Genomic DNA, 17,639 nt, shown 5'->3' on the forward strand with positions numbered 1-17,639 from the left:
TAGCAGAGAAAGAGATGTTTAAAATACTAATATAACAGCAGTATAGGCCTTGCTGTGCCTTCTATATCTTGCAGGACTGAAGTCATCTCATGCTAATCTGGACGATCTCTATACAAAGGATTGGATTGGAATTGAATTCTTCCCAGCAACAATGTCTCTTAGAAGACTGAGATTTCTCCTACAGGCTCTTCGTTTTGATAACAAAATTGACAGATACGAGAAAAGAAAGTTTGACAAGTTTGCGTCTCTTCAAGATATTTTTCAAGAATTCAACTTGCACTGCAAAAATTGCTATTCTGTTGGGGAATATACCACAATTGACGAAATGCTTGAGCCTTTTCGAGGATGATGCAGTTTCCGTGTTTATATGAAGTCAAAACCAGCTAAGTATGGAATCAAAATATTTGCTTTGTGCGATGCAAGAGTATTTTATGCTCTCAACATGGAGGTATATGTTATTCAGCAACCCGATGGACCATTTCAGACGGACAATAGACCCCATCAGATAGTACTTAGGCTAGTAGACCCTATAACCGGAACAGGAAGAAATGTCACTACTGACAATTGGTTTAGTTCCATACCAGTGGCTGAAGAACTACAAAAACGTGGACTGTCTCTAGTTGCCACTCTGCGTAAGAATAAAAGAGAAATCCCTGCAATATTTACTGAAGGCAAGCGACGTGAGGAGTGCAGTAGTTTGCTTGGTTACGGTGAAAATATGACTCTCCTTTCGTATGTACCGAAGAAAAATCGAGTGGTTACTCTTATCTCTTCCATGCACTTTTCTGATGATATTGATGAATCTTCCGGAGAAGCCAAAAAGCCAGAAATGTTAACATTTTAGAATGTAATAAAAGGAGGTGTAGATACGCTAGACCAAATGAAAGCTACATATTCTGTATCTAAAAGAACTCATAGATGGCAACTATGCTTCTTTGCTTCGTTGCTTTGCTTCGACGACGTCTTCTTTGCTTTGATGAATATCGCCGGTATAAACAGCTTCATAATTTTTCAGTGCAACACACAGAGTAACATGAACAAGAAAGATTTTCTGAAAGTCTTAGCTAAAGATCTTTGTTTGGTCAACATGAAGGCAAGAGTAAGTCTGCAATATCTCCCCAGAGAATTAAAATCAAATATCCGAAAGTATGCAGAAATACCAGATGATCCATCTACTGTGCCTGATCCAGTTCCAATTTCAGGGCGTTGTGCTTTCTGCACAAGGAAAGAAAACAGGAAGACCAAATGTTGTTGTGTCAAGTGTCAAAAATTTGTGTGCGGTGTGCATAAAGAAACTGTCACATATTGCAAAGAATGTGTTCATCAAGATAGAGTGGAGGAACTTGAAGACGAGGATATGTAAGTAGTATGGATATGTAAACCGAGAGGCAAAAGAATAATTTATATGAACGTTCCAAAATACATAAAAACTATATTTCTTATCAGGTCTAACTATACATGTTATTATTCTTGTTATTTGAGAAAAAGCAGCATAGCTTCTTCTTTGTTTAGGTATTTTTGACTAACGTATTTTTATATTAGTTTAGGTCTTCAATAGCATAAAATAAATTAAGACGCCTATTAGAACAAATATTTTAACATAAAATTAAATAAAGATTTAAAATAAAACAAATATTACACGAGTTTTACTATGTAGTTATTATGCGGAACAAAATTTCGCACGCGACTACTTCAGTAACTTTTTTCACGCGACTAGTTAAGGGTTAAACTAAGTCTGAAAGCAGCTCTTCTTCATATTGGAAATTTCCACCCATCCGTTCCTGTAGCATATACGACAAGTACAAAGGAAATGTATGAAGTATGAGTGCGATATCGGACTTGATTGAATATAAAAAAAAAAAAAATCAAACGGCGTATTTGTGGCAACTTCTGGCTTCAAAGACATATTGAATTCCTAGCGGGAACCGGTCAAAACCCCCACAGCCAAAACATCCACACTCAAGAAATGTCAAAACGCCCACACAAACGGTCATAACCTCCACACAAATGGACAAATCTCCCAAACACACGAACGGTCATAACCCCCACACCCAAAACCCTCACACCGGTGGAAAATTATGAAAATTTCCATAATTTTCCACCCATAATACTCTACTACAACATGAAGTGTTAAAATACTATTGTTTCCGTTTTCAATATTGATTTAGTCGAGAGTGGCGGCGTGGGACACCGTGGTTCGATTCTCGGCGAAAGCTCATGTGGTAGGAATTACTCGTTAGCTGTATGTCCACGTATCTTATAGCATCGCTGCTGAAAGGGGCGCTAAACTCAAACTCAAATCAAACCAAATCATTTGAGAATGAGGAGACTTGGTTTTTCGAATTGATTTCACGTCACAAGAAAGAAAATGTTTCCAACCGTACTGTTGTACGAATAGAGGAAGTAGTAAATTTTCTCCTACTTTAGGTTTCAAATAAGTGCCACTGAATGAAAATGGTAATAGAGAGCAAGCAGATGCTTCTTGGAATCTATTCAGCTTCTCAAGTAAACATCCCACCTCAATCCGTAAGACTCTTGTAACAATGAAAGATTTAATATTTACTATTGTTGATTTCCAAACTAAATAAATAAATAAATAAATAAAAAGAGACACCGATACTTTATCGGAATAAATTTGGTGTCCGAAGAACAGTTTCCATTTCCTTCGTTAACAATCTATTTAAATCGATAGGGGTAGAAATTGTTCATTTCCAGTTTTAATCTTCATCGTCATACGACAAAGACGGTAATAGATACCGACGTACTTTTTTTTTGAGCGATTCATTGTCTTAAAAACTATGTTGTCCTCTTCTATAGCCCTCTACTAAGACGGATAGTCGTAGACACTTTCTACCTAATATGTTTCATTTCTCATTATTCGTCGAATGCAGCCGGAAATTTTAGGTTTGTTATGACACTTTAATACTCGCATAATTGAGCCATCAACAGTAGTTTCAAAACTAAGAGACGAAACTCATTTATTTATATATTCCATGTATAGATCAGAAACATTAGTTATATTGTTTTACCTTTTAGCATTTAAAATGAAAAATGAAATCTTTAACGCTCCTTTAAGTAATGATTTTCAATACTTGTCTCTTTTTATATTTTCTTCCTACACATCCTCATCTAAATGTTTCTTCATGTGCATTTCCGTGACTTTTTAAAAACTTTTTTCTACCAATCACAACTCATGTCATATGAAAGGGATTAGCCTAAACGTTGATATTAGTTGGAAATTGACGTTTAAGCTATAATGTATTCAGTACTCTGGCACCGACGTAAAGCGTTCACCCATGGTGCGTGGGATCTCTGGGTCGATCCCAGCTCGTGTCAAGTGGACGTTGTGGAGGGGAAACCTTGTTTGGGGGGTTTTCTTGGGGTTCTCCCGTTTCCTCTAACTTTATTCATTCTAGCGTTGCACTAATTTCTCATCATAGCCGACTCATTTTGCCTAACCGGCATAAGCGTGGGACTTAAAACTGAAAGCTTTTACTTTATTTCATTTTGAACCCAAGACTAACAAGAAAACATTTTCTGGTGTCTCACGAAATCCAGAACGAGACTATGATCGTTGGATTTGTGTTAGTGAATGAGAAAATCAATAGACGGGAGACACTATCGATTGCAATCGTTCCGTAGTTATGGGAGGGGAGTAGGGGCATTGGCAACACAACACGTCGTGGATAATGAGACGAAATATACAGCAAGATCGATGAAAATATGCGTAGAAGCATAGCATATACTACAATATGACATTAGATTCGCCAATACTCTGACAAGTGAGGGCAGAGGCGTAGCACATAACGACAGAGGAGAGGATGATGAAGCACAACTAAAAATGGTCATATAATTTAGGAAAACGGAGAAGCAATACGTGAGGGTAATGGTACTGTAATAATACATGATCAAGTAACCAATCACAGAGTATAGACAGCTTGTAGACGACACCAGGAAGCAGAAATGGAAGAAAGAGAGCTGTGGAGGGGATTGTCCGTAAGGTCCGGATCCCCTTCTCTAGTAACGTCCGATGTTTATAGACTGTTGTACACGTGTAGGCATTGATTTTGATATGTTTATGATAGTGATGATGAGGATGACATAAAAGTAAGACAATATACGCTCCTATTCGAATTCACTGCAAAATCCAATACATCACTATATATTGACAGATCAGTTCAGGGAGGGGAGCCATTGTCCCCTTGCCTTTCTACTCTCCACCCATGTACTTGACCATGTCCATGATATAGTACTATGCTATTCCTCTCAAGTTTGGCTCGTATATGTTCATACCTTCTATGGAACTTTTTCCCTACGCTACCCACCCTCCTCCTCTGTCGTTACGGGCTGGGCCTCTGCCCTCACTTGTCAGAGTATTCTCGAATTTAATGTCACATTGTAGTATATGCTTAACTGAGCTTCTAAGCATATTTCCATTTAACTCGTGCCATATCTCGTCTCATTATTCACAAGTTGTGTTGGCAGTACCCCTTCTCTTTCTCCCATATGTACGGCACGTTTGCGATTGAGGGTTTCTTCCTCCTATGGATTTTCGTGTTCACTAAGACAATTCGATTGATCCTAGTTTCGTTCCACATTTCGTGTGACACCAGAAAGAGTTTCATTGTAAGTGCACCATAGTCGCGCATGCTAACGACTACCTCGCCAGGGAGGGCAAAGCGTTAATATTCGCTATAGAATTAATGTATTCCTTGCTTTTTAAATTTTAGTTTGTCTCGGAAAATATATTTCTGAAACAGGTCTAAAAACAACAGGCAAAGTAGGGTAGTTATATAAAATCAAGGGTAAGGTAAACGTTTCACCTAGGTATCCTTATTCACTAAATAAATTTGGTATTTCAAGTTTGTATATTGAATCGTTTGTGAACGAAGACCAACTTTGGCTAATAATAATTACAACATCATATTTTTAAATCAACGCCAAAGATTCTTTTCCAATATCTACACAGGCTCAAGAATAGTGCATAAAATGTTAAGTAAGTCTATGCCCTTTAGAACCCGGTGGCTCAATACCACATTCATACACGTTCTTTATTTACTTCTGTTTTTTGCCAAAATGACTCAGTTTTGTTATAAAATCAAATATTTCGATAATACTGAAACTTTATTGTATTACTTATGGTTATGACTCTTTTCTCCTAAAGCGGGGCCGCGGTGGCTCAGTGGTAGAGCGTTCACCTCCGGTGCTTGGGGTCCCGGGTTCGATCCCAACCCCCGCCAAGTGAACTTTGTGGTGGACAAACAGCGTGTGCGTGGGTTTTCTCGGGGTTCTCCCGTTTCCTCCCACTCTCTTCATTCCACCATTTCACTCATCATCACCGTCTCCTTTAGCCTAACCGGCATAACCGTGGGACGTATAACTCAAAGATTTCATTTTTTCTTTTCTTGAAGCAGGGGGCACCGTGGTTTAGTGGTAGATTCTTACCTTTGGTGCGTGAGGTACCAAATCCGATTCCGGCCAACTAAGTTTGTGGTGAATAACATCGTGTCCATGGGCTTTATTGGGATACTACCATTTCCTCATGAATTCTCACTCCATCAATTGTTCCATAATTATTAACTTGCTTTATCATCGTCTTCCTTAGCCTAACGGGCATATTCGTGATACGTTAAAGTGAAAAAGAAATAATTGATTTTATTTTTTCTTTTTTTGAAGTAAATATTAGTAAAATGTCATTGAAAAATGTAAATAGATGCCTTGATTTGTATAGACACCAAAGACATCTAAAAATGTGACATTTGAATAAACATTTTTACGTTATTACATATACATGTGTGATTGTATGCCTAATGGCCAATTCGTTGACGGTTCCATACACCACAGAGTTAGAGAGCTTAAATATGATTTTAGGAACAAGGCAGAAAATATTTATGCTATTGTCTAGACAGTAGTGTGAAGTAATTAATCTTTTATTTATACCTCTTTCTGAGTAAAGGAATATAAATATAAGGCTTCACAATTCATGGAGCACTAATTATTAAGAAGTAGAAAACAGCTTCTTACAGATACAGATTAAATGTCATGATACTTATAAAGATTAAGATTCTCAAGGAAAATCGATGACACTGTTGAAAATCATGAAACGGAACCGTTTAAAAAAAGAACAAGAAAAGAAAGAATGAGAAAATAAAAGAAAGTAAAATAGAACAATGAAAACAGATTTTCATTTAACCATCGTTTACAAAGATCATAACAATTTTGGCAAGGACACGTTTTCAAATAACTTTTAAAAAATAGAATATTATGTAATGTTTGAACTACATGAAAATATTTAAAAAAAGATGACTAAGAGATTACTTTATACATAAAAGATTACGTAGCATCATTGAAAGACTGTAGAACACTATATGAACTAGTGATATCAACACTAAATCAACAAATCAAAAGATTGCGGTCTCTATAGCATTAACTATATCTGAAGTTAAATGCGTATTAGATGAACAACAGATAAAGATAATGTAAGTAAAGAGCTGAAATGAGATATGATGAACATACTTATAATTGTTGATATTGCAAGTTCTAATTTTAATGATGTTCGTAAAGATTCACAGCTTAGTGCGGGAAAAACATTGTTTAGTTTCACGAGTGTGGTGTCAAAACGTGCGTGAATATCTCAGGATTGCTTTAGTGAAATCCTCGTTTCCAATAGTTCTCGGAAACTGATTTAACTTTTAATTTATGCTTTCTTCAGCCATAATATCGTTTCAAATACGTTACTCCTAACAATGGTAGTGAATTTTGTGTTTATGAAATCGAAGTTTAAAATATATTCTTCTATTGTTAAACCGTTTCAAACATGAATGTATGTTTGCTTTACCTACCATTTGTTTAATATCTCGACCAGACACGATACTAGCGCCATGCCCGACAATGCCGACCACTCTGTGTCATTGAACTATAAAGATGACCCGGGCATTCATAATTTCAATACTGCTGGTGCATCTGTACATAATGATTCAGTGTGTTCTCAGTGCAACAAACAATTACTCAATGCAAGAGGCCTAACAATCCACAACAGTAAGTGCCATCTCACTAGTGTCAAAGCCAAACCCTCATCGTCCAATGTCACTACAATGCTTTCACCTTCTTCACACAATTCTACTTCACACACTGCCTTGAACAACTGTAATTTTAGCTCCAACGAGATGTCAATTGAAGCATGTAATAACCTCCTCGTAAAACTCAAGTCCATAACTCCTATTCTTCGTAGAGTTCCTCGAGGAGCTAGACCAGCGTTGGTTGACTCCCTCTGTCAAGTTCTGCAGAATATTGTATCTAGTAATAACTTGCAATCGTGGAAGGAACTCTTCTTCTTCCCCTACGTAACACTTTGTTTACCAACAAGAACGAACAAAGTGACCAATCTCACTACATGGGTGAAACAAAGAATCACAAGTTGGACTAATTCTCGCTGAGATGCCCTTTTCTATCGCCACCAACGACCCTCCAAACCTCGCCGTGTGATAGACCCAATCTCCTTCAACATCAAGGTTATCGAGAACAAAATTTCCGATGGCGGTGTCCATGGAGCAGTCAGACTCCTCATCTCTGATGACACTTTGACGCCTCCAGAACCTAAAGTGCTAGATGCATTACGCAACAAACACCCTACACACAGTCATACTTTTACACCCCCTGCACTCATCGACAACGCTCCAGCCGTCCCTAGATTGTCTGTCAAAGAAGTACAGAAAGCTCTTCGATCCTTCTCTTCCGGCTCTGCAGGATGTATCGACAGTTTACGCCCTTCCATTCTCAGAGATCTTTTGATGTGCCAGGACATCGATTCTAGAGACCGTCTGTTAAGCACTATCAGTGATTTTCTTCACATAATCCTCACTGAAAAAGTACCTACAGAAATTAGACCACTACTTTTCGGAGCGTCGCTTATAGCGTTAAGGAAGAAAGGTGGTGATATACGCCCCATCGCTGTCAGTGCCGTTTGGAGACGGCTTTCAACTAAGATAGTAAGCCAAAGAATTAGGGAACCGTTATCTACTTTCTTGTCACCACATCAGTTGGAAGTGTGCGTTCCTCATGGCTCAGAGGTTACAGCCCATGTCGCGCGACTGTATTATTCTCATCCCCACAAACAAGAGAAATTGTTCTTGAAACTAGATTTCCGGAATGCATTCAACGAAATCAATACAGACTATATGCTTACAGCCGTAAAGACGCACTTCCCTTATATATACAACTTCATAAATCAGTGTTACTCACAGCCTAGTCATCTATTTGTTGGTGAAGATATCATACTCTCCCAGCGAGGTGTTCAACAAGGCGACCCCCTAGGACCTGCTTTATTTGCGTTAACACTTCAATCTATTGTCAGAAATATCAATACTGAATTAAACATTTGGTACCTCGACGATGGGATTATAGCTGGAGACAAGGAAGATGTCCTCGAAGCTTTGTCAAAGATTCGTACTCAATTTCGTGACATTGGATTACAGCTCAATTTCTGCAAATGTGAAGTCGGTTTCCTGGGAGTCTCAAACGAACAGGCAAACACCCTTTACTCCCTTTTCAACGAAGTTGCACCTGGAATTCAACTTATATCATCCAACAGAGCCTCCCTTTTAGGTGCCGCACTACACACTGATACTCGACGCATTTTGTTATTGGATAAGATATCTAAATTAGATATCTTCTTTACTCGCCTATCTAAGAAATCTACCCACTCAGCTTTTTATCTCCTACGGGCCTCATTAGCCATTCCTAGAATGTTATATTTCCTTCGTAGTTCTCCATCCTGGCATGAGACAGATCTTCTGGAACAATATGATGAATCCATCCGAGTTGGCCTAGAATATCTTCTCAACTGCTCTCTCACAGACAACTCATAGCTACAAGCATCTCTCCCTGTCGATCAAGGAGGTCTAAGAATTCGTCGAGCCCTTGACTTGGCTACTCCATCTTTCTTTTCATCCATGTATAACTCTATGCCTTCGATCACTTCTCTTCTTCGCCAGGATATTCATCAGGATTCAGAAGCTGAGATAAATGATTGTATCTCCCAGTGGATATCGTGCGGCGGACTCGATCTACCTGCTTTTGATAAGAGAAGTTTTCAAACTTCATGGGACGCTCCTCTTACAGACTCCAAATTATCTTCTATTCTTCAGTCCTCCACCAATCCTGAAGATAAGGCACGTCTTCTTGCTACTTCTCCTGAAGCAGGTGCCTGGTTATAAGCTATGCCATATTCATCCCTAGGACTACATCTTCCCGACGAAAGTTATCGAATCGCTTGTGCGTTACGTTTGGGAGCAGATGTCTGTGAACAACACCAGTGCCCGGCTTGCGGAAGTTTAGTAGATAAGAAAGGTATACATGGCCTATCATGTATTCACAGTGCTGGCAGATACTCTCGACCCTCCACTGTTAACGATCTCATTATGAGAGCCCTGATCTCCTCAGGAACGCCTTCCGTGAGAGAGCCAATGGGGTGTAGTCACTCTGATGGAAAGAGACCTGACGGAATGTCTTTGGTGCCTTGGAAACGAGGAAGGCTTTAATATGGGATTTTACTTGTACCGATACCCTAGCCCCCTCTAATCTTCTTTCATCTTCCACAAAAGCTGGGACGGTTGCAACTCGCAGGGAATATGAAAAGAGACGAAAACATAACAACCTCTTGGACAAATACCACTTCGTCACCATAGCCAATGAAACTTGTGGGTCCTGGGGTCAGGAAGGTCTAAACTTCATTAAGGAAGTTGGACACCGCATAACTATTAACACAGGGACACCCGAGCTTCATCCTACCTTATACAAAGAATAAGTATGGCTGTGCAAAGAGGGAACGTAGCAGCGATGCTAGGAACTCTCCCTCCGGGAAAAGCTTTGGACGAAATTTTCCTTTTGTAATCACTCTCCTCTCATTTATGATATTAGTCTTAGGAAGTAACTTGTTAGAAGAAAAAGAAAAAATAATATAAAATAGTTGTTGTTGATTAAAAATAAAATAATTATATTTCCAATGCGAAAAAGTTGTCTAATTGTATATTCTATCAGTAAATTATATAGTAAAATTGAAAAAAAAAATAATAATTTGAATAAAATTGTAAAAATTGCATTAAATAAATTTACTGTAAAATAAGTATATAAAATCACACTATAACATTGCAGAGTTCTTATAATATACTATATGAGAACTTCGCGAACTAATTCAACAAAATTAATATACGCATGCACACACACACTCTCTCTCTTTCTGTGTGAGGTGAGTCATATGCCTCTGTAAACATTCCGAAAACGTAACTAATATATATATATATATATATATATATATTCATTTTAGAAATGAGATTATATTATGCTACAGATAAAGGATATATTTCAAATATCTCCCTTCCACATCAAAACATAATGATAGGCATTCCAAACTATTTTCGTGAAGACATGGAACTGTTTCTCTTATAACTTCATTTCAGTCTTCTGTGACTGTCCTTTTAAGATGGTTAACGGATTTTCAACTGGTAGAATTACGATTGTAGGTGTCCGAAAAGGTAAAAATCCATAACAGTGAGATCTGACGACATGGATAGACACTCCACCAGACCACGTTGACAGATCCAATGCCCAGAAATCTGCTGGTTTAATCTTTTGATCATTTCAATGCCGTAATAAAGTGCTCCTTCGTAAGCATTGAGGAGTAGAGTATCGTTTGTTGGACTTCTGGTCTTCACTGGTAGCACCATTGATGATTTACTTTTAACTGTAGTTGTCTTTAGTCTTCCAGGTTTGCGTTCATCGGTGTGACGACGGAACCTGTTCTGAATTCTTTGATGATTTTAGCCACGGTCTCATGAATTATCTACGTGCTGTGACTTTCATTGAATGTACGTGCTATCACTTCCAGCCAACAGAATAATGCCAATCCTCTCTTTGTTCGTTAGTAACATCTCTCTTTCTTTCTTTTCTTTCTTGATTCGCCTGCCTCTCAAAGGGAAAAACAAACATTAGTCACCGTTTTCACTATCTATATCCAGACTTATGACTTACCCTGTATATATCTAGGTAATATGCTCATAATACACACACACGTATATATATATATATATATATATATATATATATATATATATATATATATATATATATATATATATATATATATATATATATATATATGTGTGTGTGTGTGTGTGTGTGTGTAATAGCTATATTTGTATATCCGGATTTATGTTCAACACAAAATAGGACTATCTTGTATTTAGGTTTGCTCCAAAAATTTTCAGACCCACCCCATTGAAATTTCTGAATACGCGCCCGGGTCAAACTCGTTGTTGCGAGTCTGGAGCACGTACAGTACGATGTTGTTCGCACATGACCACCATTATTTGTTACTCTTACGGCCACAACTATGAGTTTGTTGTGCACAGTCATTGTTAGTCGAACGTTTCTCTTCGTGCTGAATATAGTTACTTCTGATGATGAGGATGTTTCTGATTGAGCTTCATAAACTAAAGTGCCACGTCGATCTTAATCTCGATGCTGAAACCATGTCGTAGCACCTCACACTTTTGGATTTCGATATCTCAGGAGCAGTGAATCTCCCCACTCTGGTTCCTTCACAGTCGTGGTATATGCAGTGGAAGATATCGATAGCAGTCGCGTTCGGGCAAATTCATGGGGAGAAGAAATTGAGGCTAAACCTGGACCCACTACTTCCCTAGTTCAAAGATATGTATGAAGATATTTCTTTTATATTGGGGACGCTGAATTTATTGCAGAAAGGAGATTGTCGTAATATATTATTGATTTTGGTCTATCATCATAAACGTTAAACATGAAAATTGTATAAATAGATGGATAATGGAGAAGATGGAACCTAATGGGACGCCGAATATCGCTTCTCGTTATCTCTTTTCACTGTTATGCTTCGTTCTTCGAAATACATATTAAAACGTATCAGACTTGTTTACTTTCCCTTTCCTCTGATACGAAAAGTAATGGAAAACAATCAATATTAGTGTCGAATCCATGATTTTTGTAGCCCATATGTTGATTGGTGAGAGTTTCGATGCCCATCAAGTTCAGTTTCAATGCACAGATGGAGAAAGACCTCTTAGTACCACTAGGAGGTGTGGGGAGTTAGGAATGTATAAAAATAAGAAAAAAAGTTACCTACAAGTGACAGTCATAAAGTTCCCTGAATGTTGTAGTTTTGGCATTTGCGATGCAACCTTAAGGAATCGTATACATTATTGTCATTGGATTGCCTAATTATCAAATTAACAAATGTGAACAGGTTCATAACAGGCAGTGTACGAGTTGCATAGCTGCCCGGAGGAGTTTGGGGCGATCAGTTGACACATCAGGGATCAAGGAACAAACATACGACAAGTTCATCTGCATTTGGGGCAATTTTGCTTCGGAGACTTTGATAGCTTTGAAAACACTTTAGCACCATCGGTTGTTTTACTCTTCCAAAGTTAAAGATGGTTCTTTTCCGTTTCGCCAACATAGAAGAAATTATAATCAACGCGGTGGCTGAACTTCCGAAATTACCAAGACAGGCATTTTACTGGTGTTTCCACTAACTGCACAACGATGGAACAAGTGTGTGTGTGTGCTTGTGTGTTCCGTAGGTAGCGCTTTTGAAGACGATTAAATAAACGTGTGCTTATATAGTGGTAAAAAAGAGCTACAATCGAATCCTGCGAACGGTTTGACTCGTCATCGTATATTATCATACATAGATTTCAGTGTCCTGAGATGAATAGTAGCAGCCCAAATATTACTTACGTTTATGCCTACTCTCATTAGCTCTACTAGGTTAGTGTGAGGAGCCTGACATGTAAAAATATTGGGAAATAACTTATTTTAATTTTGAATCTATAGTTCTTTATGCCATTGAGATTAACAGGCACACTAAGCGCCCATCCATATGAAGATGGAAAGGCGTAACATTTTTTTTTTCAATTGTCGAGACTAGTGTTGAGTCCATAGCTTTCGGGTTTGTTAAGCTCTTGGGATACAATCGCGATTAAAGAAGATAAATGTTTTGCTTTATGTTGCATGAAACTATTCGAGTACGTGGGTCTAAAGATATAGCTTCATGTATATATTATTATTTACAAACAGGGGGGGGGGATTTTATACTCGGATTCGTGTTGTGGTAAAAACAGAAATTCAGACCTGTGTGCAATGTTATCCTGTGTACTTAACACTATGGATAATATGTCGGTGATTGATCGCAAATTCATGATTCCTGGACATTAAAATTTAGAATATGATTCAGATCAAGAGAGGGTCGATCGTGCAAACAATATGCCGATTTTGAATCAAGCATTGCACAATATTTGTTCCAATTTGTCAAATATGATCGTGGGAAGAAAAACTTAAAAGTATTTAAAAATGAGTCAAGAAAAGTTCTTTAATTTTTTCTAACTTTTCTCCAAGGAATTGGTTCGCAGATCCAAAGACAATACCGGGCAAGGAACAGAATGGCTTCAGATTCGCTGGATGCAGTACAAGAAGTCGGCTCCATTTGGCACTGTTCTCATCAAGGATTCTGTGGATGTATTTGCTCCTTTGCAAGAAATATATATGAGGATAAACAAGAGAGCACATACCGTGCTGCCAACATTAAGTTTGGTGTATCAAGGGGCTTTACCAGTATCAGTAAAGAAAAAGCAAAACCTCTGCATTCTTCTTCCTCTATTTTGCTCATTATATAATTACTTTTACCAGTCCCTTAAGACTGAATCCAATCAAAAAGATGTATTGCCGGAAATGTGTAGTACAGATAAAAAGGGAGACCAAAGTGCAAGTGTGCCATCAATTGGCATTGTTAGTAGAGAGAAAAACGATTATTACCATAAGAATAGTAATTCAAACTTTTCCGTAATACGTAACAATAGTATCATGTCATCATTATATTTGAATTATTTTTATAAAGTTTATTTTGTATCTTTTAATGTATAAAGTTGAACTTATATAAAGCTTTCTCTATGATAAAGCATACCATAATTGGTCGCTATACCACGTTATCAAGGGTGTATACCTATTTTATGTAAAATAGATTAAAAACTGAACATATTGTATAAATTTACTTTTGACGTATCATATATGTCAAAAGTACGACGATTTATCCCAAGTAATACAAAATGATTTTGACATAGCATGATATGTCACATATCCCTCATTAAGAAACGCTCTCCTGTAAAATCGTATTTGTGCCTTATCAGCTTATGCCTTGAGAACAGATATATATATATATATATATAAAGAGAGAGAGAGAGAGAGAGAGAGAGATAGAGATAGAAATTTTTTGGGAATTGCCGCGATGGCTAAATGTAGTGCAATCGATTTTGCGCTGCATAGAACGTGATTTCATCCCACCGATAAACAAGAAAGTACTGTCTTAGATATTATTTGAAATCCTGAAAAACATTTACGCCACATAAATCTCCGTTTCAGCCGAATTCTACTTAAGGATGGGGAGTCTGTATAAAACTCAACAAACATCAATATCGTAGTGTGTGGAAGTAAAAAAAAATATAAACGTTATCATGAAACTTTATTTTTTCAAATCGTAGAATATATTAAATCTACCCTTAATTGTTTACTGATTTTCTTTAGCTTATCTCAGAGAGAACTTGGTAGATCTCAATGAATACATTTGTACTTGCCTAATTGCTTCAAAGTTAAACTTTTTTTTTACAAAAATTATTGTGTATTTTTTTAAAATGATTACTATAAATTCACTTTTTAGTCTTGGCAAATGTTATTCTCAAACTGAAAGAATTATCACAATGCTTAAAGAAAACTTTTTACTAAGTTTTGTTCTAATCGAATTATCTTAATATGATCCTTATAAAAAAATAGTTTGAGTGTACAAGTGCAAACTTGTGATATTTTTTATATTTCAGAACTTGTGTAGATTTCGATTGTATATAAAGTTTCCTTTAATTTGATATATATATATATATATCATTGTATGTTTTTGCATATTCAGGTAGAAACTTTGAAATCCTTATAAATGCGTAAAATTCCAAAGATTTGCTATTGATTTTTCCATGACTGTATGTATGAATAAGATCAGTAATTGCTTTACATTGGTTTACAAAATTACCTGGTAATATTTTATACAAGTATACATTTACGTTCTCTCTAAACTAGCAGGCTCAATATTGGATCTAACCAAAAGTTGGTCAACTGCCATGTATGGAGCATTGGACTGTACGGTTCAGAGATTTGGGCATTATGTAAGTTAGAGAAGTATTGAAATGTGGTGTTGGGGGAAAATGTAGAAGATAAAATGGATAGAGAGAGAAACAAACGAAGATATTTTTAAAAAGGATAGGAGAAAAGAGGACACTTCTAACCACCATCCTTCGTAGGTAGGCCAAATGGATTGGATACATCTTGCAAAGAAATTATTTTTGCACACCACCATAGAGGAAAAGATGGAAATGAAGCGAGGAACAGGAAGAACACAGCTGATCGATGATTTGAAAAATAGAATTAAATATTGGGAGTTAAAAGGGGAAGCTGAAGATCGAGAAACGTGAAAGAAACATTTCCAGGCCCAAATCTAAAATTGAAAAAAAAAAATCTTCATTAGTCTCAGGACCTGCCGAAATTCAGGATACTTAATAATAATAATAACATTTAACTCTTTGCAAAAAATACCACATGTTACTGTTATAATAATTATATAACACAATACGATAACGATAAAAATTCACATAATGAAATTCTTTGCTGCAGTCATATGAAAAAAAAACTTGCTCTCTGGGATTGCAGGTAGGATGAGGTAAAACTTCAATAATGTCATCGTTGTCTCTCCCCTGGTCACTATCATCAGTTTTAGTAGAAATAGGAAGGGAAATGATCACAGGTTGTCCCAGAAAGGAAGTGAAAATGTTAACTAATTCGTCTCATTAGGAAACTTATAAAAGCAATGGTATTTATCACAATCAGGTAAAAGCAACTTTTGATTACGTATACTCAAGGACAATTTACAAAACATTCAAACAACACTAGAAAGGTATCAATTGCTGTGAGAATTTTTTCAGACCAGTGTATAAATAAGACACAACACTTGTGACCATATCTATTGTTTCTTTTAGGTGCCTACTTTTCATTGGTCTGGAAGAGAAAAAAGAACATATCTGCAATAGTTCTCTCATTATTATACCATATAAAAAAATATCAGTTTTACAAATAGCCCCAGATTTTCCAAGTAATCCCAGTTAACGATATACAAAATTTCATTATACTCTGATATGTTTTGTGTGTTATCGTAGTACAGACGTACGGACAGAAGAAAGACACGGAAGTGTGCAACGAAATAAAATGAATTGAAATCCTTAAGTTTTACCCCGCGGTTATGCTGGGTCAAGCTAAAAGAGACGATGATGATGAGAAATGAAAAAAAAAATAGGAGGGAACTGTAAAATCCCGAAAAGAAACGTTCTCGGTGTTTGTCCACCACAAAGTTCACTTAGCGCGAGCTGGGATCAAACCAAGAACTCCATCCAGCAAAGGAGAACATTCTACCTCTGAGCTACCGCGGCCTCCTGCAAATGTTCAACGAGTTAGGCGTTAAAGTCTTTGCTATTCTTGCTTTAATAAAACATACATTTGTCTAATTAGACCAGATTGGTAGCATACGCCATCTGGTCGCGCCATTTGTCTCGTAACACTAAGCGAATCAAAACACCTCAGTCAAGCTTGCTTATACTGTTATTCTGTTTTGCTACCTACTATTGATAGTCAAGCTCCTAGTTGCTATTTTCCGTTTGTTCAGTTTCATCACTGGTGTTTCTAGGTCAAGGAAAGGACTATTGATTATATAAAAGGTCACGAACAGTATACTTTTAAATCAATATTCCGTGCGATGCAGTCATCTACGCGTTTATTTCATAATAGTTCTCAGTCTAAATGTATGCCACCGATCAGAATACGCAAATTATGTCCATTACAAGATTTAATCTCTATATCGCTTCTGTTTAACGTTGCTTTTGGTTTCATATGTTTATATTTCGGATATTTCTTCCAAATACTACCCCAATGATTTCCAATCACAAATTATAAGTCGATATCTGACTGTTTGTTATGTAGAGTGTAATTTGCTATGAAAAAAATATTTAGGAAAATTTATTCAAGAAAATATGTAGTAGCAGATTTCTAAACTTGGTACAGACGACATATTATCCAAAGAGTGAGTGGCTGATTTACGTAGATAATTTGAAAAATGCTGTAGAAGCGACAAAGTATATAATAGCAAACTTTTATTTAAACAGTGCTTCTCGATTCGCAAGCTGTGGTGTGGTGTAAGCTCGGGAATCACTGTTATGTAAATATGTAAAAGTATGTAAAAGTTTTCTATGAAGATATATTAGATTACAACTAAAAGTGGGAGAATATAATATTTACCCTCTCTCAACCAGCTATCTCTATTTCTCGGAAACCGGAAGTGGTTCAAATTCAATATTACTTTTGGTGCCAATAATGTTTTCCGTAGAGGACAAATGGTAAACGCTATCAAAAAGTAAATTCTCGCAAATTATTCAACCTCTCGAAACAACATACCCCGACGTTTCCCAACACTCTAGCGAATCAGGAAGTGTTTGAAATTTAATATTACTTCCGGTTTCAGT

Source organism: Thermobia domestica, chromosome 5, assembly GCF_964235325.1.
Source record: "Thermobia domestica chromosome 5, izTheDome1.hap1.1, whole genome shotgun sequence".
In the NCBI taxonomy this organism is placed as follows: domain Eukaryota; kingdom Metazoa; phylum Arthropoda; class Insecta; order Zygentoma; family Lepismatidae; genus Thermobia; species Thermobia domestica.